Source organism: Salarias fasciatus, chromosome 23 (genome assembly GCF_902148845.1).
Source record: "Salarias fasciatus chromosome 23, fSalaFa1.1, whole genome shotgun sequence".
Taxonomy (NCBI): Eukaryota; Metazoa; Chordata; class Actinopteri; order Blenniiformes; family Blenniidae; genus Salarias; species Salarias fasciatus.
The window spans coordinates 31,904,632-31,930,744 of record NC_043766.1 but is presented as its reverse complement, the minus strand read 5'-3'; positions in this window follow the sequence as shown (position 1 = coordinate 31,930,744).

Genomic DNA, 26,113 nt, shown 5'->3' with positions numbered 1-26,113 from the left:
AGACCAAGACTATTGGAAATATACCTGCTTTCTGTGGGTGTTTTTTTTTTCTTTTTACTTTGTTCATATGGTGGTACTTGGAAAGCCTAATTTTTTCTGAGGTGGTACTCGGTTTAAAAAGTTTGAGAAACACTGGTCTATTGTATCCAGTGTTCTTTTTTATGCTGTTGTGTGCTGGGGGGGCAACGCCAAGAAAAGGGACACTTTAAGGCTGAAGAGGCTCATAAGGAAAGCTGGCTCTATGGTAGGACTCGGCCTGGACTCGGTGGAAAAGGTGGTGGAGCATAGGGCTGGGCGATATATCGATATTAAAATTATATCGATATATTTATTATGTGATATGGAATTAGACTATATCATTTATATCGATATAGTTCAAATTTGCGCTGTGATCCTCGCTCTGCTGCGCTGCTGACCCGGAGCGGAGCTCTCTGCTCGCCCCCGCCCCTCCTCTGTCGTGCTCAGAGGGGGGAGGGGCAGAGAGCGACACTCCGGGACTCTTCAACAAGCAGGAGAAAGTAGCAGCGGCTGCAGAGCACGCGAAGGATTAACTGGTCAGTAAAAGAAAAAGCAGTGGCTCGGTAATTTGGAGATGGTTCACTTTTAAAGTATCAGACGAGCAACAAAGTCACGTTATATGTCGGGAGTGATATGAACAAGTTACAGCCAAGGGTGGAAGCACGACAAATCTTTTTCACCACCTTAAACAGCGGCGCAAACTGCAGTACGGAGTGTGTAAAGCTGTGCGCATTACTGTCTGTCAAAGTAGAAAAGGAGTGAGAAAAATGTGTATTGACTTGATATTCTGTTTCTTGTGCAACTGATTGAGACTGTTCAGAAAAGACATTGCTAAAGGAACAAGAGGAAAAGGTAATCTAAAGCTGATGTTTACATTTGTTTCCTAAACTGAGCACTTTATTTTGTTCTTTATATATAAATGCTGCTCTTACAAAGGGTTGTCATATTATGTTATACAATTTTTTATTTGCATCTGTAGATTTGTTAGAAAGGAGAAGAAAATCAGTCATTTGATTTCAATAAGCTATTTTTAGTTGTATAATTAAAGAAACAAAAATGCTTATTGTATTTTCATGAATAGACTTATTTCAGAAAAAGATTGGCCTATTTTATTTTGTAAGCTATTTTTATTTAAAGGAGTCATATTATGCAAAATTCACTTTAAAAAGGTGTCTTTACAGTCATATTGCCTCCCAGAACCTCTGTATGATCCCCCAGAAGTGAAAAATTCAGTCACCTCCCTCAATTGTGCGCTTCACTTTTAAGAAAATATACACTCAAACACGCTGTTCTGAAATCTCCCTCTTTCTGACGTCAGGAAGAGGAACGCCACTCCCCCCCGGAAGAGAATCCATCCTTTGGCCGGCCCCCGGACAGGTCGCTCATTTCGGCTGTATTTTCTCATCCATCGCCAGTGTTATCATAAAGTCAGCTCATCCACCGTCTTCAGGTGGATCAGCTGACGAGCTGACAGTTTTCACTAACTTAGCCACATTTAGCTCGGATGGGAATGTAGCGGAGCTCCTCTCCCCAGCAGAGAGGCACTTTGAGTCGGCCGCGGCTGTGACCGCGCCCGGGCATCTGACTTCCAGGGGCCGAGTTGGGGCCGATTGGGTAAACGGCCCGGAGCTGCTCCACGGAAGCTGGTCCCGAAGCCGGCGGAGGCTGCTAAGCTGCGGAGCCCAGCGGAGGCGCACTGCTCGCGGGGCGCAAAGTCAACACTCACTGGCAGCGCCGTCCGGATGAAGAGGGCTGCTCCTCTGAGAGGCTGTCGTGCTCTCGATATCACACGAACAACACATGATATAAACAGAAAATAAAAAAACACACCTCACTTTGCTTCTGCAAGGTCGCTCTGCTCGTCCAGCCACATTGATCTGTAATTTATAGTACGTCCAGCAAGGATGAGTACATGGTTTATGTTTCGATCTCAAATGAGTGCTTTTCTTTATCCAAAAGTTACTTTTGTATTGTTCATTCTATATAAAAACAGTAATTTCCGCGTTTGCTACTGTCTGGGACCCTGTTGAGCTGATTCTCGTGCCTCCCGAGGCGGCGTAATAACATATAGGAAAAAAGTTTACGTCCGTGAGGTCGTGCATTGTGTTTTATTTTGAAACTTCCGGTGTAACTTCCTGTAAGGTGCTTTCTTAACGACAGCGAATTTACGAGGTGGGCGTGGCCAGATGCGTTCAAGTTCATCACGGAAAATAGGCTGTCAAAAACAGGCTGTTGTGAAGAAGGCTCCTCAGAGCCACTTTTTAGAATGCTCAAACTCCGAACATAGGACGAATTTGGGGCAAACAAACTTATATACTATGTTTTTGGGCGCCCGTGACCTATATGACGTGACTGAAAAATAGCATAATATGACTCCTTTAAGACATGTTTTCATTTAAATATGTACCTGACAGAGCTTTAATTTGATGAAGGTACTCCTGTTGTTATATGGTATTTATGTGTACTTTTCATTATTTGTACAACTGAGCATTTTTCATTAACCAGGTGAAGAAACCTGTTGATTATTATTCATTTGATTTTGCCACTGTTCACTGAAACAGCCGGTTTCAATAAAACTACTTGTGACTTGTTATATTTGGCTTTGACTTTGACTGAACATTTGCTCTCACTTTGCGGAAAAAAAATATCGGGATATATATCATATATCGATATTCAGCCTAAATATATTGGGATATGAATTTTGGTCCATATTGCCCAGCCCTAGTGGAGCAGAGGACGTTCTCTAAGATCAGGGCGATCATGTCCAATCAGAGCCACCCCCTAAACCCTGTGGTCTCTGGTCAAAGGAGCTCTGTTAGCTCCAGGTACCTCTCATTGCGCTGCTCCACCGAAAGACTTAAAAACTCGTTTGTCCCTCGTGCCATCAGGCTGTATAACGCAGCCGCTTCAGGGAGGAGCTGGAGAGTCTGATGCTGATCCTATACTTTGCTTTTTAGTGCTTAACTTTAACTTTTACTTCACAGCACCTTATGGAGTACCATTTGACGTTTTAATGTTGGATTTATTTATTTATTATGGCTCTTGCTTTTTGTCTTTTTAACTGTACTTTTTAACTTTGTTTCTATTTCTGGGTTTAGGAATGTGAGCAACAGACTACACAATTTCCTTCGGGATTAATAAAGTAATTATCTATCTATCTATCTATCTATCTATCTATCTATGCCCTTTCTACAGCACTCTTAACTTAGTCATATTTTAGGCTTTCTTCTGAAGACAACATTCGTAAGCCTCCTGTGCCTTGCATGTAAATACACACTGCAAAAGTAAAAGTCACACATTTTCAGGCCAAGCTAAAGTTTTAGCCACCCGTTCGAATAAAACCAAAAATGTATCAACATCTTTCTCAGTGAAAGGTGGGATAAGACAAATGCATTTACTCACGTCAAACTCTGCTTCAGCCACTCGGTTTAAGTGAATTGAAGCCGTCTCTGAGCTGCGTCTGTCCTCTGCTTCAATTTCTAATTTACGAAGCTCAAATTGTTGTTGAATTTCTTTTTCTCTAAGCTCTAATTTCCAATTGCAACTCTGAGTCAGAAGCCCCAGCCTTATTCGGATTAGTATCTTCAACAAAAGGAGGAAGAATATGTTTTTCCGCCAAAGCCAAATTAAGTTGCTTCCTAATTTCGTCCTTCCTATCCTGCATTCTCACTGGAATTTCAAATTTAGTTGCAATATCAACCAAATCATTTTTGTTTAGTTCTCCAAGTTTTCCCACTGATGGGTTAGCCACAAATTCCTCTATCACCTCTATTGAGCCACGCAAAAAAAACGCATGCACGCCACTACACGTCACGTTTTACAAAAAAGCCACAAAAACTGCACTAAAGGCAACAACGAGGAAGTACATTGTGAAGTGAAGTGCTAGCAAAATACAGGTGTACAGTACATGGGTCAAACAACCCTGCCTCCGCTAATCTTGTGCCTACCTACCCGAATCTCGCCTAAATTAGGACCCCTCTGACTCTTCACATGGATCGGGCAGTGGGATGGATTAAGCACAGAACTCAGCGAGACCAAGATCTCCTGAAAGTGCCCCCGAGATCGTCGTTAAAACGACTGAACACTAGCCGCCAGCCACCATGACACTAAACCACCCCAGGAGTCCGGATGAAGCACCGGTCCTCTAAGCCTACCAGGAGACAAGGTCGAACAGCAAAACCCATAAAATTCATGCACGCTACAGAAAAAAAAAAAAACAAAAACACTTCACTCCCCTGTATTCCTCGAAGAAACGTGCAAAAAACTGCCCAACTAAACGAAAAAGAGCAAGAAACGCCGTGTCCTCCCCGCCACTGAACTGCACAGGCACCGCCGGCTGCTGACGTCACAGTCCAGTCACAAAAAGTAGGTCAATCATCCAGCGTGCGAAGCAGGCACGGAGACAGCACGCGGGAGAAAAAAAACTACTGATATTTACGTCTAGGAGAAACGATCAAAGGCCAAATTGAAAACATAATTGTTAGGACAAGCCCCCACTTTGTTACGGCCCGGCTCACGACCGCAACAAACAAGGAAGGGACAGGACAACGGCGAAGAAAGAAATACTTTAATCATTACTTTCAGTTTTGTTTCTTAAAGGTTGTATAGAGGATTTTCCATGGAGAGAGAAATCCAGTGACAGTTAGTCCTTTTTGAAATGCTGCACATGCGTGACCCACACACCCTCCTCCCCTGCTCTCTACGGAGGAACGCCTAATCCTTATGCAGAAAGTAGCATGTAGCAACTTAGCATCATAGCGCTAACACATAGCTACCAACGTGTCCTTTTGAACAACACAAAACACCACGAATATGAGTAAAATCCTGCACTTGCACCAAATCCTGTACCTGAGCCGTCCCTGCTCTCGGGTGGATCAGAGGACGGGGGAGGTTTGTTTGGAGCTGCATGACTGGAACAGACGCTCGGAGCTCACAGCTGATCTGTCTGTGCGCTGCAGCATGCAGGCGTAAACAAACCCACCCCCCTCCTCCTGTCACTCTCCTGACTTTTTCATACAAGTCTTGTTTTAATGGTGCGTTCACACCGGACGCGTCGCAGGCGTCGTGAGCGGCGCTTTTCTATGCAAAGTCTGTGGTGGACGAGCGTCGTAGAGCGGCGGGGCGGTGCGTCAGGAGCGTCAGGGGCGTCGACTTTTCAAGCGTTTCGAGCGTTTCGAGCATCTGACAGCCACGACACGCGTCCCCGGCGTCAGAAGCGTTGTGAGCATCGCTTTTTGAGAGTTGGGAAAACTGAACTTTCGACACGCTGCCGTTGGGCGTCAACCAATCAGAGACAATCCCTCCGGTGCTACGTCACTACGAGTGATCTGAGGACCGATGCGGGCCGGCCAGTGTTGCCAACTTGACGACTTTCTCGCTAAATCTGGCGACTTTCCAAAGCCTCTTGGTGACTTTTTTTGTCAAAAGCGACTAGCAACAAATCTAGCGACCTTTTCTGGTGCTCTGGAGCCGTGACAGGACGTCTCGTTGCTGTCGTCAATGAGCAGCGGGTGCTGCCGTGAGCCCCTCCCCCATCCCAAAGCACTCACAAGCGGTCAGTCTCACGCAGCGCTCCCTGCTGCAGTCAGAGCAGAGAGGAGCAGACCAGCCAATAGCGACTTTTCCAACGACGACGCGGTCTAGCTTTATTTAACAAATAAAGCCGAGCCACTCTCCTGATGCGATCCACCATAGCTGGAAACAGAAATCAGCCTCCCGCGCGCCATTAAACTGACGCGTGTCACAAGCGTCGTGAGCTTTGTGACCACCTGGTGTCAAGCGTCGTGCTTGAAGTGTCCCAAGCGTCGACGACGCCCGCAACACGTCCGGTGTGAACGCACCATAAGATTAAAACATACATTTTCGCCAAATGGCAAGCACGTTACAGCTATAATTAAGAAAAATTGTCTCAAGTCTACAGGTGAAAAGGTGTTGATAGCAGCAGCAGAGCCTAGCATGGGTGGAGCGGATGGGGGAGGGGGGGTACGAAAAGGGCGTAGGAGCATGACGGTTACGTTACAAATGTAGAGAGGTTGATTGACACGTTAGAAAACCAATAGATAACGAGGCTACCTCGTTATTGATTGGCTAACGTAATGTTGGTTTTACAACCTCCAGAGTTCATTAATATTTTCTTTTTTTGATCACGATAAAAACAAGGCTGCTACAGCTTAATAACGCCATTTTTTTTTTTAGCTTTAATTCATTTTTGTTAGTAATAAAGATCTTCTATACAACCTTTAAGTTACATCATTATAAAAGAAGCACGTATAAAAAGTAGGGGTGTAATGGTACACAAAAGCCACGGTATGGTACGTACCTCTGTGTAAGGGTCACGGTTCGGTACGTTTTTCGGTACAGTGGGAAAAAGTAACAAAAGCTCACAAATGTACCAGAACATTTTTCCCAAGCTTTCCCATGCGACACATTATTGGCCCAATTTACATGGGTGTTTTTTCAATACGATTGTAAACAATCGTATTAAACGCGAGTGTATTCATGTACGGCATACAAAGCATCCACGATGAATCCTCGTTTACAAGGATCCTGGGTGAAGCGGATTATACAGCGTCCTGTGACATGCACACAAAGTCTCACGAGGAACTTTCAGGTCTTGAGCTCTCATCTCTCTCCTCAGCGCCGAGCAGAGAGTTTTTATCTGCTGATATCTGCTCAAATAATGTCCCAACATCTCCATGATACGCTGCTGAAGGAGCGGCTGCTCCACTGGCTGAAGCACCGCCGCGCCGAGCAGCACGTCTTGGTGTGAGGTCTGTGCCACATGCCGATGTTTCCAATTAACTGGTGCCCGTGTTAACTTGTGACCAATAATGACTGAAACATGTAGTTGTTCTGGTGAACGTCGGCTATCGACAGTTACAGTGAATGTATAAGTTTACAGTCTTTTGTGGGTCTTACTTTAACAACTGCTATAATCAGCATGTGTTTACACAGACCTCCACCGTCATTCGTTAACACGGGAACCAGTTAATCCATAACACCAGCCGGCGATTGCTTGTATTCTGCTATGGAGCTCTTTATACAATTCGCTGTTGCGCGATTTGGTTCCATCTCGCCTCTCCAATGATTTTCTGTCTGGGTTTTTTTATTTAAAAAGTGTTTTTCAATCACTGTGGCGTTCTTCTGCTGGTTTTTTGACTGTGCTGCTTCCCGTTTACTGGCACGTCACACGTCACTACGTATGAGGGAACGCATGCGGAACAAAAACTCTCCCGTTTAATCCGCTCCGCCACACGCTGCATCTCACATTCCGCTTGTACTTTCTTCTTCGTTTGTTCATGTTTGGACTGGCTTGTTCTTCTTCTTCTGCTTCTTCTGTGGTAATGGTGGTTGCCGACAGCTTTTAGGCTCATTACCGCCACCTAAGGTTGGAATCAGGACTCGCTTTTTTTTTTTTTTTTTTTTTTACTCACTCTTGTATTCGTCGTGTGATTGTGTGTACCGACCCGTGACGAATACAAATACCGTTACACTCCTAATAAAAACATATCTGTATGTTGTCAGTTTAGATGTGAGCATGCATGTTGATTGTAATCAGTGAGTGGAATCACCAGCAGGTGAGTGTGTGTAGTGTTGTCAAGGTGCCAAAGTGCGTGCGAGAAATCAGTGTAGATGTGGTAAGCTGAGGTGCATGTTAAGTGCAAGCAGATCCGCATGTAAACCTGAAATCGGTGGCGTGGCAGTAACAGAGCATGGCGCAGATGGAGGTCGGCAGCCCGGGCGCGTCGACTTCACCCGAGAGCCGAAACGAGAGGAGAGGCAAGAGGGAAGCGGAAGCCCGGCCTTTATTAGAGGCAGCCGGAAGTGGCGCAGCCCCAAGTCGCACTCCAGCGCCCTCCCGCAGGAGACCTCCACACAAGTACAAGTGCCTGATACAGACCACTAGCAGAGGGGGCTGTCACATATGGACCCAGAACATCAACGAGCAATCGGTTGTGAATTTGTCATGAATGTCCCATCACCAAGCCATATCAGAATCAGAAACATCTTTATTGTCATTGCAACAAGTTCCCGAAGTTACAAGTGCAACGAAATTCGGGTGTGTAGCGCCCCATTATGTAATAATGTAAGAAATTTTAACATCATTATGCAATAACGCCACATTTTGTAATATATTGCCGCATTTTGTAATAACATTCTTGAACGCAATATGTAATACATTTTGCCACATTTTGTAAAAAGTTGCAACATATTGTACCATTATTACAAAATGCAGGTGTTAAAATTTTTTTGGAAGAAAATGTAATAATTTGGTGCATTATGTAATAAACCACCAAAATTTATGTCTCATTTTGAAAAAAATATAACGTCAGAACAACATTGATTTTAAGCATTCTAGCATGATTCATAACTAAGAGTTACTTTTACAAACTAGTAAGATGTTTCATTAGTCAACACTTATTTAAATATAAGTGTTCATTGTAATCAGAGAATGTGTTTGAGAGTTCAGAGACAAAAACTGCATTACATGCATGTTACAGACAGAAACATTATCAGTGCACTGAAATGTCAGAAGACACACCCACATCTGGATTATGTTGTGCATATATACTTGATAGAAAGCAGACAAAAGACAAAAACTAATACGGAACAGAAAAAACTTTACTTCAGTTCAATTTGTGCTAATGCAACATAGATGTCCTTTTCTATAGTGGGTACAAGGTGTCAGAAAAGTTACCACAGGGATAACTGGCTTGTGGCGGCCAAGCATTCATAGTGATGTTGCTTTGTGATCCTTCGATGTCAGCTCTTCCTATCACTGTGAAGCAGAATTCACCAAGCGTTGGATTGTTCACCCACTAACAGAAAACATGAGCTGGATTAGACCGTCGTGAGACAGATTAGTTTTACCCTACTGATGATGTGTTGTTGCAATAGTAATCCTGCTTACTAAAAACAGTCGAAACAATCTTTAAAACAAAAATGAGAGATTCCTAATCTATTATTAAAATAAAGAGGGATATCCACAGTTGCCTATTAACAAAAAGATTTGCAATATGTCCAATACCCAAGACATTTACTTAAGACTTGAAAAAAAAGCAATTCCTCTAGGAGCAACAGTAGAAATACTAAATCCTTTTTCCTCCAACATAAAAGTCTCTTAAAACAACCACCACTTAGTAAGATTAAAGATGATCAGTCAGAAAATGATTGAACTAGGTACAACAGATACGTAGTGTTCAAGGTTAAATGGGATCTGTGCCACATTTGGAAGTTCCTCCTATCATTCTTTCCTTTATTAATTCACTCTTTACAGCATATCTCTCCTTCCTTCCCTCCCATACTATGTCTTCCAAAAAACGCTCTTGATTTTGAAAGACCCAGGCCCACATCCACTTGCTATTTTTTCCAAATAGCTCCTTTAATCTCGCGGAGAGACCACTCCCACGTCCAGCTGATTTATGTAGCCTAATGATGCTAATGACACTGTCACTGTCATGTTCCCACTGAAGGCTTTCAGCTAAAGATTCCCTGATGTAGATTTGAGGGAGAAATCGTGATGCAAGGTCTTGAAAATGTTTAGAAACCCTGTTGAATACACCAGGCATTGACATGTCAGCATTTAGCATTAACTGAGTAACATATGACAGCAATTCTGTCGGCAGGTTGGCCATGTCACAATTTCCATCATCATATAGAAGGGCATCATCATGGGGTATATCCAGGGCATCTGATGGTGTTCATCCAGGGCACAGTCATCCAGGTTTATCCAGCACATGGATAAACAATGTATGACAATGTATGTGCTTAACTTTCTCTAAATAATCTGTAATAAAGGAGCAGATAACAGTCTGTAGTGCCAGAAAAGGTCATTTAAAGCAACACTAAGGAACTTTCAGTTTTTGTTGATTTTGGCAGCGCCAGTGGACAAAAGCAGTAGTGTTTTGCCTAAACGAATACCACAGTTCCCATGAGGACTAGCGCGTGGCATTGTAAAATGCTGCTCCCGGTGGCATGCTGTCGGACTGAACTCGCCTACATTTGTTTCCAGTGGCTGTGAGAAGGATGGATAGCGACGAGGTAATGAATCTAATGGTGGATAAACAATGTTATACCATGATGTGACGCATGCCGTAAAGCAGTCCGCACATTTGGAGTTTTTTAGTGTGCAGGGTTCCTACCACCCTCCTCACAGCTGCTTAGTCCAAGTGAAAGCAATACTGACGCCCTCAGGCCGTGACAGAGGGGTCATTCAACTACTTGTAAGTCGGTGTATCATCACAAAAGATATTAAAATGTTTTATTCAGGTTGAAAAGTTCTTTAGTGTTGCTTTAAGAAACTTTCCAAAACCAATCTAGCATGTTAGATTAGTTAATCATTGTTAATCAGATCATGATTACGACCTTAAAAGTTCAGTGCACTGATAATGTTTCTAACAGGCATTTTGTGCAGTTTCTGTCTCTGAGCTATCAAACACATTCTCTATGATTATAATAAACAATTATATTTGAGTTTATATATTTAAGTTTTGATTATTGAAACATCTTACTAGGTTGTAAAAGGAATTCTTAATTATGAGTCATGCTAGAATGCTTAAAATCAACGTTGTTCTGACGTTATCATGTTTGTTTGTTTTTTTCAAATTGAGACATCAATTTTGGTGGTTTATTACATAATGCACCAAATTATTACATTTTCTTCCAAAAAATGTTTAACACCCGCATTTTGTAATAACCGGTGCAATATGTAACAACTTATTACAAAATGCGGCAAGTTATTAAAAAAATGGCGTGATTACATAATGATGTGAAAATTTATTACATCATTACATAATGGGGTGTTATTACATAATGCGGCACTACAGGGTGGACATTTAATTTGATTATTTCTGCATATTTGTGCTTACAGTCATATGAAAAAAGTATCTGAACCTTTGGGAATTTCTCACATTTATGCATAAAATCACCACCAAAGGTGATCTGATCTTTGTCAAAATCACAGATGAAAAAACAGTGTCTGTTTTAACTAAAACCACCCAAACATTTAAAGGTTTCATATTTTAATGAGGATAGCATGCAAACAATGACAGAAGGGGGAGGAACAAGTAACTGAACCCTCGGCCTTAAGGGGACTTAAAAGGCAAATGAAACCAATTTTTACCAAACAATTTAAGTCAGGCGTGTGCCCAATCACTGAAGAGTGGCTTAAAGCTGTCCTGCCCACTATAAAACACACACCTGGTAAGAATGTGGCTTTAGTTAAAGCAGACACTGTTTTTTCATCTGTGTGATTTTGATAAAGATCAGATCACATTTGTTGGTGATTTTATGCAGAAATGTGTGAAACTCCAAAAGGTTCAGATACTTTTTCATACCACTGTAGGTGAATTTTGTCATCTTATTTTGTTTAAAGTGGACCTATTATGCTATTTTTCAGTCACGTCATATAGGTCACAGACGCCCAAAAACATAGTATATAAGTTTGTTTGCCCCAAATTCGTCCTATGTTCGGAGTTTGAGCGGTCTAAAAAGTGGCTCTGAGGAGCCCTCTTCCCAACAGCCTGTTTTTGACAGCCTACTTTCCGTGATGAACTTGAACGCATCTGGCCACGCCCACCTCGTAAATTCAATGTCGTTCAGAAAGCACCAGACAGGAAGTTACACTGGAAGTTTCAAAATAAAACACAATGCACAACCTCACAGACGTAAACTTTTTCCTATATGTTGTTATTACGCCGCCTCAGGAGGCACGAGAATCATCTGAACAGGGTCCCAGACAGTAGCAAACGCGGAAAATTACAGATCAATGTGGCTGGACGAGCAGAGCGACCTTGCAGAAGCGAAATGAGGTGTGTTTTTTACCTTTTTCTGCTGAAATCATGTGTTGTTCGTGTGATATCGAGAGCACGACAGCCTCTCAGAGGAGCAGCCCTCCCCATCCAGACGGCGCTACCGGTGTGCAATGACTTTTGGAGCGCTGGCGCTCCGCTGCGCCCCATGCGCAGTGCGCCTCCGCTGGGCACAGGAGCTTCGCAGCTTCCCGGCATGGAGAGACATCCAGGTGCAGCCCAGCGGCCGCGCGCGAGCCGTTTCTCCGCCAGCTTTGGGACCTCCGGAGCTTCCAGCAGCTCCGGGCCGTTTACCCAATCGGCCCCAACTCGGCCCCTGGGAGTCAGACCCACGGGCGCCGTCACAGCAGCGGCCGACCCAAAGTGCCTCTCTGCTGGGGAGAGGAGCTCCGCAATGTTCCCATCCGAGCAAATTGTGGCTAAGCTAGCAAAAACTGTCAGCTTGTCAGCTGACCCACCTGAAGACGGTGGATGAGCTGACTTTATGAAAACACTGGCGATGGATGAAAAAAAACAGCTGAAATGAGCGACCTATCCGGGGGCCAGCCAAAGGCTGGATCCTCTTCCGGGGGGGGAGTGGTGTTCCTCTTCCTGACGTTAGAAAGAGGAAGATTTCAGAACCGCATGTTTGAGTGTATATTTTCTTTAAAAGTGGAGTGAACACTTGAGGGAGGTGACTGAATTCTTCACTTCTGGGGGATCATACAGAGGCTCTGGGAGGCAATATGACTGTAAAGACACCTTTTTAAAGTGAATTTTGCATAAAATGACTCCTTTAATACTGACGTCGATTTAAGTTTATAAGTTCAAACACTAATCATTATTTGCTGTCATATTTGAAAAAATGAAGCTTCTCACACATTCATCTGCTGTAATTCACATTCACGCATGAACAAACAGCAATTCATTCAAGCTTGGCATTTGCACACGCTATTTACACGCTCAAGTTTCTCAAGATGTCTGAAGCAAATACAAAAACCATCCCTGAAGTCTCTGGGTCACCTGCTCAGTTGGTCACGGACCTTGAAGTCACAGAAGAAAAGGAAAAGCTGAGAAGTGAAAGAACCCATACCCTAACGGAAAAGGGAAAAGAATTTGAAGAAGAAATGCTCAAAGGTGTGAGACGTCGATACAAAATATGAGAAATGGAGGTATCATGCAAGAATGGGTAAGGAAATACTATCTGAAGAAGCCACCAAAGATGAGTTGAAGGAGCTCATTTCACAACTGAAAGTTGCATGTTCTGATGTAAAAACCATTTATGATGATCTTCGTCGATCTGAAGTTCCTGAACAAGAACAACGACGCAGAATCGACGCTTTCAGAATTTACGATCAGAGGAGCAGAAAAGCAGCTTGAAGGGAACACAGCAGACAAAGAAAAAGAACCTTGGCCTGATTTTGGATCAATCTTGATACCAGTTTGTACCGAATACCGGTATTTATTTTCGTTATGATATTAATTTTTCATATACTGCAATACCGGTGAACAGCCCAAACAACGTCCAGAACGTGCGCGGCGGTAAAGTGTTTCAGTGGGGACCCATTTCACTGCTGCACACCAACAACACAGCGTGTTGTTGGCTGCCGGCAAGAGCTCTCAAAGTGAAGCACACGCTGTTTACCCAGAGGAACTAATACCAAAAAGAAGAGCCACGCCTGTGGTTTGGAAGTTTTTCGGCTTTAAAAGGTCGGACGTGAATAAAACAACTATCTTTTGCAAATGTTGTCGAGCAAAAGTGTTAGCCGGCGGTGGTAACACTAGCAATTAGCTTCACCACCTTAGCCGAAAACACGTTTTAGAGTACCAGGAATGTCATCAACTAAGATCCACACCCTCCACATTAACAGCTCAACCTGCAAGTAGCAGTCAGACGTCCATTCAAGATGCGTTCACTAAAGGGACTGCATATGAGAAAAAAAGCAAGCGGTGGGTCGAGATAACGATCGCAATCACGCAATCTGGACATGAAAAAAAACATGATACAGTCCTTACGACAGTAAAATGGGCTATTTAAAGCCAATCAACTGCAGTAATTATTTTCTTAATAGAAGAAAATCTGTGTAACAACACTATTGCATGAAAAAAAAATATCGTCAAATACCGTGAAACCGGTATGAATTTAAAAAAAAACTGTGATATCAAACTTTTGCCATACCACCCAGTCCTAGTGCTAAGGACAATAAATGGGTTGCAACATCAGCAAACAGAGAAAAAGAGTTCATTGACTGATTGATTCGCCGTGCAGATACGCGTCCGAAACGGTTCTCCCTCTTCACCCTCAAAAGGAACTCAAAGTGTATTAGCCCAGGTAGGAAATGGGCTCTACAGTGAGTGTTCTTAAAGATCCACAGTATGAAAATGTTACGGATACTGAAGATCCAGGAGAGCCGCCCAGGAAGCACAAGCAGGCACACTTTACTGCACTCGTCCAAGAGATTAGTGATGATGAAAATCCACGGGCCGTGGAAACACCCGTCCATTCTGCAGAAGATTCTGGACCCAAACTGAAGTGCCAGGGACAGATGGAGTCAGTATCACAGGACAAACCGATTCCTAAGTCTCTGCAGAATTGCTGTTGTCCATGTTGGTCTGACTCAAAGGTTGTTCTTGGCTATGTGAACAATGACGCTAAGAGATTTCATACATTCTCTCTTCTGGCCAATTTGCCAGAAGAGAGAACTGAGACATCCCCTCCTTTCACATATTGTGGGACTGACTGTTTCGGCCCTTTCATCGTAAAGGAGGGAAGGAAAGAAGTACAGAGGTACGGCCTATTATTTACACGCCTGTGCTCCAGAGGAGTACTGTACGGGCTGAACGATATGGGCAAAATTTCATATTTCTATATCCATGCGAGATATCTCGATACCAATACGATATATTAAAATGGATTCAGTGAAAGTTAAGCATTTTTCAGAAAAATAAAAACATCGTAATACAAAAGGATGTAAAAAAAAATGCAGTTTTATTTATGAGAACTCACTGCCACTACCACCAAACTCGTTTGTGCAGATTCTGCAGCCGCCCTCTGCTATCAGCTGTCAACCAGTAAACGAGGTTTGTGGTTGGCTGGCCTTACCTGTGCATGGCCAAGCTTACATGCAGGGCAAGCAGGGGAAATCTTGATATCATTGATTTTGAGAAACTAATGTCCTGAATGTTCATATCCCGATATCGATATGATAACGATATATATCGTTCAGCCCTACACTGGACGACATGACAAGTGATGCATTCATGAACGCACTGCGAACATTTGTAGCTATCAGAGGACCCATGCGCCAACTGAGGTGCGATCAAGGGACAAACTTTGTGGGAGCCAGGAGAGAGTTTTCTGAGTTATTGAAGGGAATGGACCCAGAACGTCAACGAGCAATCGGTTGTGAATTTGTCATGAATTTCCCATCTGCAAGCCATATAGGTGGAGTTTGGAAGCGCCAAATTTGCACAATCAGAAGCATCTTTACTGTCATGCTGGACAAGTGTGCTATCAGACTCAACACCACAACCTTGAGGATGGTTCTCTATGAGACAATGGACATTATAAACAGCAGACCACTGAGTGTTGAAAATCTTCATGATCCTATTGCTCCACAACCACTCACCCCCAACCATATCCTCACGATGAAGTCTTCCATTATACAACCTCCTCCTGACCAATTCTACAAAGAAGATCTGTACCTGAGTAAAAGGTGGAACAGAGTGCAGTTTCGAGCTAATGAATTTTGGCAAAGATGGAAATGTGGATACCTGCTAAACCTCCAACAGTGCCAGAAGTGGCAAAGAACAAGGCGGAATTCACAAGTGAATGACATTGTCATTCTACAAGACGACAACTTGGAAAGAAATGAATGGAAGCTCACTAAGGTGGAAGAAGCTCTTCCCAGTGCTGATGGTTTGGTATGAATGGTGAAGCTGTAACCTGCCTCCGCTCTAACTGTTAATGGTTCAAGACTGGGAGATACAGATGTTTATTTCATCAGTGCGTTAGTTACCTTGTGGACCAGTACTCAGAGGTTTAGGTCGCTACAGGAGAAAGGGAGCGTTGACAATGAGTGACCGAGTAAAGAACCTCACACACGTCAAAGGTAAGCATATAAATGTGTTGTATTGAACAAAAAAAGTTGTTGTAGAAAAATAAATTAAAACATAATTTTTAGCTTTTCAGCTCTTCAGATATGAGATATCAGCCATGGCCCGACCGATATGGCTTTTTTGAGGCTGATGCCGATTCCAATATTTGACAGAAAACATTTCTGATATCCGATATATCAACCGATTAATTTACACATTATTTAAATGGGCTGCATCATGCAAAATTCACTTTTTGTATGTTTTAACCTCGTTATATAGTTATGTACTCATCAAAAACACCCCCAAAGCGTTTTTTTTCCTTCGTGCCCAGTGTTTCCCCTAGGTTGAGAATTTACTTGTGGTGGTGGGCCGGGCGGTGTAGGAGGACGTTGCGGTGTTTGATAAGTGCATTCACAATAATCTAGTCAAACTGGTTTATGAACCATGTTTTATTTATTCTAGATACATCTTAAGCCTACTTTAACACTACTTTAACACTTTAACATAAACAGAACCCAAAAGAAAAATGGGGGAAAAAAAAAAGGTGGAAAAATAGCCATTTAAAGCTACTTGCAAAGCTAGTTGCAAAGCTGACAGTTTGTGTCAGAGCAGTGTATTTTTCTTGGTTTAGTAAAAAAGATCTCCAATGCCTTTCGGTACGGAAAGGATCAGGGGTCAGGTCCATTTATGCTGATGCACATGCATGCAGCAAGATGCTCCCCTTGCAGCCTGTTCCTCAGTTCAGTTTTGATCTAAAAGAGAAAAAAAAACTTGCATAACCATCATGCAAAAGAGCACAAGAAAATTAACTGAAATTATTCACATTGTGCTCTGATGCATTATGGTTTAAATCACTTAGTAGAGCTGGGCGATATGGCCTCAAATCAATATCACGATAATATTAAGCAGTTCACCTCGATAACAATAAATGGACGATAATTATCTACTTGGGGGTGGCATTTAATCACAGCTTGTTAGTGTACTGGATTAAACTTATGACAGTTTACTGTGGGCTCAGGTGGTGCAAACATTATTATTATTTTATTTCTCATTAAATGGGGTCAATTTTCTTGAAATGCTATTACATTTATCAAGATTAGGATACAAAACATATCTATGTATCCTAACTTTCACAGCAACAGACGTCCAAATCCGACAGAACTCTGCTGGTAATGTAAATGTCTTCTCTGTGGGCTTTAGGGAAAATCCTATGACTGGAAGACTCTGGGAAATTATTATTGTTACGTGGTTCCAGATGTTTCCAGTGTGATGTGGTGTTATGAGAAGCTGAGAATGGAACACAACTGGATGTCTACCTGTCCCTGAATTACAAATGAGCCCAACTTGTTTGTTTACAATCTCCTCCTCAGTTTCCTGTCCACACAGTATCGCTTCAGGAAATATTTACATCCACGCAACATAACAAGGACTCAAAACGATGCAGTTCACCCGCCAGGCCTTCAGATGGCGATGTCACTCTAACACAGAAGCTCCAAAATGGAGAAGAAGACACGGAGCACGGACTCTGAGCTGCACATGCAGCGTGATATAATCAAACACAACACCAGAAGATATGACCTGTTCAATAAAAGAGCATGAGGAGCTTCTGCAGGAAAAATCAGCCAATCAAGCTGATTCTAAGTTTTACTGTCCGGGACGGTCGACCAGCATTAATCTGCAGCCCTGCAGGCTGTTAGCCTGTAGCCGGTAGCGGCTAAACTAGCATGTCTCCATGCTATGTGTCCAGAGATCATGTCTGCTGGTTCGGATGTTCAGAGGGTCGAACGGCGTCTGTCTGCTCTGCTGACAGCTTCTTCGAGAGCAGATTGTCTTGGGCTTCTTCTGCTGGCTGCTGTGATTTTAAACAGGAGTTGGTGGAGTCGCGTAGTGCCGCGTCTTAAAGGGACATGAACACAGCCCACCTACACAGCAAAAGCGGACCTTTTTTTTTAAATACCGAATTTACCGGTAACTAGTTGCCACGGCCCCAATTCAAGTCATCACTGACTTCGCCGGACCCAAGCCAAGTCGGCCCCCCGATCACCTCGGCCCCGACGGCTCCAAGGGCCCGTGGCAACTATAAACCGGCTGGCGGAATACACGGGGGAGCGCGAGCGTGTTGGTGCATGCGCGCCTGACCCCCAGAGACAGACTGCGCGATTTTTTTTTTTTTTTTTTTTCAATTAGGGATGCACATGGTTAACCGTTTTACCGTTAACCGATAACAGGAACTTTGACCGATTAATACTATCGTTTTTTTGTTTTTTTTTAAGCTCCAGCTGGAGCGGAGCTCTCCACAGAGCCCGTGCATCTTCATGCACGCTGGCATTATATGACAGATATCAATGATGGCACTGCAGATGACTCCTTAATTCACTGATTAATTCCAGGTGCCTTCATGTTGTGCAGTAGGGGAGGGTGTGTATCTTTGTGCGCATTTACGCATGTGGCACAAAACTGGCGTTACACTGAGTATTATTTTTTATCTCCAGACGCCGCGGGTCGTCCAGATTCACAGTGAAATGGTTCGGTATGAAGCCGCATCATCCAGATAAACATTAAGCTCCATCAGAACTGTTTAAAAATAGGATTTCAGAAGCTAAAACTTTATTTAGGAAACTAATCAGAACACACAAAAAAAATCACCAGCGCGCTCACTCTCCACATAATTTAAAAAACAATAGGAGATGATTGAAGCCTACAGTGCTGTTAATTATATCTAAATCTTGTAGCTTTTTTTGCTTTTTAGATGAGAATTTGCTGTCATTGTAAATCCGCAGTTCAGCACCGGACTGCGCCGAGTCAGTGACTCACTCGGAGCGCACATTTCCGTGTCGGAATAGCGGTATTTCGGAATGGTGATCTGTCTAAATGGTGGTGCGTCGGAATGTCGGAATGGCAGCATGGAACCACTCAACAGGGCGTTTAAAAGTCGTCCATGCGTCGCTTTGGAGCCTCGGCGCTCCACCGATGCGCACGCTCTTTCTGTGCGTGTTCCATGGGCGCGCACTGTTCTACACGGAAGCTTTTCCGCCACTACAGACTGTTTATCTGCTCCTTTATTACAGATTATTTAAGAAAATTAAGCACATACATTGTCAGTACATTATCATTTAATATTACAGTTTATTTAGCCTTTTTTTTTTTCTTTTTTCTGAATCGCGGGCCGGCGCCGGAGCGATTCTGTCAGCAGACCTTCTCCTCCCTCCAGACAGTCTGCTGTCTCCATCCACGAGATTTTCACTCTCTGGTGTGTGGAGCGATCAGACTGGAGCTCTGTCTGCCTTAACTTTTACTGTTATGTTTTGTTTTCTGTGGCGCTCTGGCGCATGCGGCGCCAACTGCGCGCAACGCGGTCAGCTGGCTGCTGCGTGGACGTCCGCGGACCGGTCCGTGCAGACCAATGCGCAATGCACACCCACGCAGACATGTGAAGCATGGACAGGCCTTAAATCTTATCGGTTAACGGTTATTAACCGGTTGAAGGGCGCCGGTTATCGGTCATAAAAAAAATATAAAATGTGCATCCCTATTTTCAATTCATCTTGTTGGGCGGGTGTCAATCTACTTGGGCGGGCCGCCCAAGTAGAGTTTATGTAGGGGAAACTCTGGTGCCTCTGTGTTTGAGCTTTCCTCGTTTTTCTGCTGCTCAGAGAGGCAGCCCCTCCCGTACCCGTGAAAACGGTCTGTTAACCCATACTGACGTCAATAGGAGAAGATGGCTCCCCTGAGCCCCCAGTGAAAGAGTGTTTTCTCTTCCGGGTTTCAGAATTAGCCCCAGAAAGTATTTGATTTCACACAAAATGACTTTTCCTTTGCGCCAAAAATAAACTATTACCACGTTATTGCCTCTAATAGGGTTTGGACTAGCTAAAAAAGCATGATACAGCCCGGTTCCTTAACACAACAACAAAAATATGAATTGCAGGCAGAATATTTTACTGTTTTACAATACTTTGCCCTTTAGTATTTGTTTAACTTTACAACAGAGAAGAATTTTCAAGTGCAAAAACATGTCGTCTTTGACAGAGTTGCATTTTGAATATATAATGGTCACAAACAGTCCGATACTCATATTACTGCATAACAACAGAGTGAGATGCTGTTATAGCGTTTGTCACGTTGTAGTAGTTTCTGCCAAAGTAAAATTAAGAGTGACCTGACATCATGACGGTTGCTGCACACAGACAGTAATGGCAATCATTATTAACACACACACACACACACACACACACACACACACACACCCCACATTGAATGACAAACAATAAAACATATTGATAGACTAACACCGCCCACCTGGAATGCGTGGGGGTAGAAACAAGCGCTCCCACCAGTGCAAACTCCGACACTGCATCGGTTAATCATTCAGGAATAAAACACTCATTCAAACTCCTGAATGACACGCGGACAACTTAAAGGTGTAATACAGGATTTTCTCGAAAAGATGAAGCCAAACATCTGTTATTCACTTTTTGAAAAATGCGCATGCGCCAGACCATCCGCCCAGCTCTCCTGCTTCTCCCAGGAAACACCTATCAATGGCGGAAGCGTGCGAGCGCAACCTCATCTTCTCCGGGCGTGCATGGCTCTGTTTACAGTTTCTGCGATCGGCCTGGCACATAAAGCTTATTTTCCGAAACAGTTACAGTTTCATTATGTCAGACTCTCCATCAGTAAGTACTAGCTGAAACCGAAGCTCAACGGCTACATAAACACTCTGAATGCGCATGCGCAAAAGGGAGAAGCTTATTGGGAGCAAGCATGTAGAACGGCCCTACAAAAGCAGCTCGTCAGAATGATTGACAAACAGACCCACCAGTTATTTTGATGATCCACTCAGAGCAAATAGAAAATCCTGTATTACAACTTTAACAGCGGCAGGAATGAACAAACACCATCCTCCCAAATGAGGAAGACCGGCATGGCACAGCACCGCACGGAAAAGCACACAGATCACAGCTGACAGAGAAAACGCACACTGCTGTGTGAATGGTACTCACGTTTGTCATTCACTGGCAATACAGGGCATCACCAATAAACATGCACGTACGCTAGGTAAGGCAAAGGTAATGTTTGCAATGGTACCTGGTTGTAGTTTACTCCGACTTATTCCGACTAATGAGAAAACAGCAGTGACGACTAAGGATATGAATGGAGTCAGAAATCCCTCTGGTGGACAAACAGTGCAAGGACATTATTCTGCATGACTCCCGACACTTCACACTAGTGATGGCAATCCGAAGCTTTCTGAAGCAACAAAGCGTTCAACACGATTGTATCGAAAAAAGGTTAATTACTCGAAACTTTTCAAATCAAAGCCCAACAAGGACCCCTGGTGGTGAAAGTCAAGGAAAGCATGTCATGTGTCAGAGCTGAATCAATGTATGTGATGCATGAGCAAGTAATTACATTTTTTTAATTATTGAGTGATTTGTCCACATCACTAAAACCTAGTATAGCTAATATTTTGATGTCAGCATTTCTATTGTTCATAGGCCAACTTGAATAAAGATGGGGATGAAAAAGCAGAGTATTCATATGCATGCCTGAATGTGTTTGAAGTGACCGGTACATTTGCTGCGTCTCACATAAGTCAGCAGCAAGCTGGCTTATCATTTGACACACAGCACTTATTTAGGTATCATGAGAGATAGTGGAAGTGAATTGACATTGGCAGATGCTGGCCACAAACCAAACACTGGACCTAGAAAAATAAATTACAAATGAGGGATGTTTTTTAAAGAAGGGATTTGGTCTGACAAAACAGTACTTAAAATATGACATATTGTTGCAGCTTGCAACCAAACACCCTAAATGTATTTCAAAGTCTCTTCACTCTTTAAAACACATATTGGTTTGAGAAGAAAAACGCTTTATTTTTTTGGCCCCAGCAAACATGCAGGACTACTTTCGTCTGGACCTAAACCGGACAGGATCTCCGCTCACTGGACGCTGTCAGGGGTAAGTCTGTGTGAATGAACAACATTGCTGATGGGGATGCCATACAGATTCATGTCAAAAATCCTGAACTATCACTTTAAGAATGAACAAAATGTAGGCATAACACGTTTGCTCTAATGCCAACCTTGCTGGGTGAAATCAAATCAAAGTGTTCCCAAACTTCAGAACGTTCTCTTTTTGCCACAGACTCCATATCAAATCTCTATTCGCTGTCTCTCACTCTCTCGACTCACAAACTGCCCCCACAAACAGCTGCAGAGCTTTTTAAACCTGTGAAGCAGCGGTTGAAGCGTCACATGGGTGTGCGCGAATGAAGCTTCAGACGTCAAAGATCACGTGATTATCAGGAAACAAATCAAGCTCCGATACAAAGCTCCACTGAGAAGAGGTTCATTTTTTCAACGCATGCTTCGAAGCTTCAGTGTCACTACTTCACACACCATTTACTGTTTTATGAGAAATTCAGAGTATATCTGCTTTCTATCTGCAAAAACCTGGCCGATGATGACTATTTTGAAAAGGGTTCATATCGGTCGATAATATCGGCTGGCCGATGAATCGGTCGGGCCCTAATATCAACCACAATCCTGAATAAATCAATCTCTGTCTAAATTCCAGTCTCTGTTTCTTTCTTTGGGTTGGCCCGCCACAATCAATGAGGTCCCGTGTTACCTTTACAGACACAGGAAGAATCCCCAGTAGAAGATGTCTTGCAGATCAACACAGGAATCCATACAAAGGAACGGAGCATAAAGAAAAGAAGAAAAGAAAACAACCCGGCCTGTTAAGGCCAAAAACAGGGTCAATGTGTTGTTCCCATAAACAAAATATACTTTTGAATTTAAACAGATACATATCAAGACACATTATTATGCATATACTTTGTAACGAAGCTTCTTAATAATAATTACTTTAACCACTTTTTACTGTAAATTCAATTAACTGAACACATTCCTCAGTTTTTAAAGCGATACTTCAACATTTTGGCAAATTGGCCCATCTAGGGCAATTCGGTAGTCATTTAGAACAGCATACTTACTTTTTTTGTGAGGGCGAGCTGTTGTTTATTCAGCGGTGCGTCTGAGGAGAGCTTCACGGCGGACATAATGGAAGTGGACGGTACAGTTGCTTCCCCTCGTCAAACTCATCAAATACACAATCCAACAACCCCAAAACACACTTTGGTGGACACGTAATAATCGGCACATTCACTACGCTGTGAAACACCAACAAATAATATTGTAGCGTTACGACATTGAAGCAAATATTGGGAACTACTTTTTCTTTTGAGATCACTACGCCCAGACGCCATGTTTAGTAAGTAGTTCCGTCTTAGCAATCTTCGCAAAAAAACGCTCAATCTCGTAATTTTGCATTAATATTTCACAGCGTAGTGAATGTGGGGATTATAACGTGTCCACCAAAGTGTGTTTTGGGGTTGTTGGATTGTGTTGGATTGATGAGTTTGACGAGGGAAGCTACTGTACCATCCACTTCCATTATGTCCGCCGTGAAGCTCTCCTCAGACTCACCGCTGAATAAACAACAGCTCGCCCTCACAAAAAAAGTAAGTATGCTGTTCTAAATGACTACCGAATTGCCCTAGATGGGCCAATTTGCCAAAATGTTGAAGTATCGCTTTAACATGAAGCAAAACGACATAACATTTACTTTTTTTCTTACTGCCACTCACTAAAAACCACACAATGAGGGCAATTGTAAACAAAACGCTGTCATATAAAACATTTTTTTAACCACCGCATTCATTGAAATAATGTATCATTAATCCACATTATTAACATTAACAGAAACAGCACATTTCACTGTATTTAGCAGACTAACTTCAGTAAAAGTTACTCACCAGCGGCTCACGGTTCACGTACACACACACACTCCAGGCACAGGGCACAATACAGGGCTCTCATCAGTCCAGGATCCCGCTTTTAAGAAACAGTGACATGAGAGTTCAGTAATGTGTAACCTTTACAACTTAGCAATAGATGTGGCTAACGACTGAAGCTAGCGCCGCATGCTAGCGCCGAATGTTAGCGGCGAATGCTAATCAACACTACTCACGTTCTCCTCCGCTTCTTGTTGTGAAACACACGGTCCGCTCATCTACCGTGGCAAAAAGGAAGGGCTTCACTCTCTGCTCTAACTGTAGAAGTGACTTAGACGTGGAATATCTGGCTCTTTCAGACAAAAAAACCTTCTGCAGCAGGAACTAGCATGACGCTGCCTCTCAGACGATCCAGCAGAGAGAGAGAAAAAAGCCGGAAGCTCTCAGGCACTAAGACCTGGTGCGGATTGGTTACACTATCACATGAACTCCTCATCTCACCCGAATCTTGTACAATTTCAGAAAAACACTTTTGCCACACTTAAAATGAAATGAAATACTCTGTTTTAAAACAAAAAAATGAACTTCTCTGTGTTGATCTTTTTAATCTTTTAACATATTTATGATTTTTAACCATAAATCCTATTTATTCATTTTATGCAGGACTGTAACTTATCTGTCACAAGGGGAAAACATACGAAATTATTAATTTATTGGTCTAATTAATCAACTGGTGGGCTGGACTGTTAATAAGGCCTGGTAACCTGGGTTACAAAGCTACTTGTCAGCAACACTACATTTGATAAAGGAAAACCCCAGACCAGATTTGTTCACCTTGAAAGGCCCATTCACAAGACAGTCACCCTAATAGAGGCTTGTTAAATTATGTACATACACAATACATTATCAAACACTTCACAGATTGTTTCATAATCTTTGTCATGAAAAAAATCACATTTCAAGTCGATGAGTGATTTTGGTGGGAGTGTAAATGTTGTTTAACAATTTCTATAAGTTAATGCAGCATAAATAAATACTTAGTTGATAGAGGGTTCAAATGAATGTATTGTTCTGAGTGATTCATGTTACGATTTCATACGGAACTAAAATCATTTGTTTGTAACGAGGGAGAAGCTTTTGAGCATGGCACTCCCCTATGGATACTTGGCGGGGTGAAGCATGTTTACTCTTTCTCTTGAAGAAATTTATTGATTTCTGTTTTAAAATGTTCAAATTTCATATTACCAGATTGTAAAGAAGAAGAAACTTTGAAGTATTTAGCCTCTGTTCATGACAGGCAGCCCAACGAGGTAATTTTTTAAGCTTTTGTATTTAATATTGGCGCACTAAGCGTGGTATTGTGGACTTTAATTTGTTTACTATGCAATTTAAGTTTATCAGTCTGCTATGTTACAGTTCTCACAGCGTGAACAGCATGATGTGTACAAGAGTGGTCTGAATAAACGCCTGTTTTAAATAACCGTTCTGAGTCTTTGTCATGAAGAGAGCTACAGATAGGTAGCCAAACTCAAATTTGTCTTTGTTCAGTTTCAGATTCCCTTCCCCTTGTCTTGTTGAGCACTTCTCTCAGTCATTCGTCCTGCTCTTCTAGAGTAGTCCCCCAGTCTGTGTCATCTATCAGCGTCTCTACTCCTGGTATAGCTGCCATAAACCTGATGAAGCATCTAGTTTACTAAACCATTTAGCTCCAGCAAACTGTGCCATGATTTCTTCTCTGGTTGGTAACTTGAAATGGTCTCTTGTGATTGCTTTGTTGAAGTTCCTTGGGTCAAAGCATGTTCTCAAAGCACCTGTTTTCTTCTGCAGAATAGCCAGCGAGCTGACCCATTCAGTTGCCTTATCTATTTTCTTTCATGACCTCTAATTTTTCCATGTACTCCAGTTCATCTTTCAGTTTTTTCCACAGCAAAAATAGGATTTTCCCACACTGATGCACAACAGGAGACACACATTTATCTACACGTATTTTGTGTTTTCCAGGTGAACATCCAAGTCCTTCAAAACAATCTTTATACTCCTCTATGAGTGAGCAATGATCGTTTACAGTATATGGTGTGTATCAAACACTCTTCTGACCAGATTGAGCTTTAAAGATGCAGTGAGTCTCCGAATTGGTCGTACACTCATATCCATGATCAGTAGCTGTGTGCTCGTCTCCCAGCCTTTTTGTTGGATGGTAGTGATGAATCTGCCTTCAACAGGAACAAATTACCCAGTGTATCCACTCACTTTTGTTTTTATTACACAGACAGTGTTTTGTAGTCTTCAAAAGACTGCAGGCTTACATGTGCCTCTGAATGGTATTATTGTGTCATTCACTTCAGAGAGAATACGGCGACGGCTGTAACAAACCTCAACCAGAGACTCATTCAATGGGCACTGA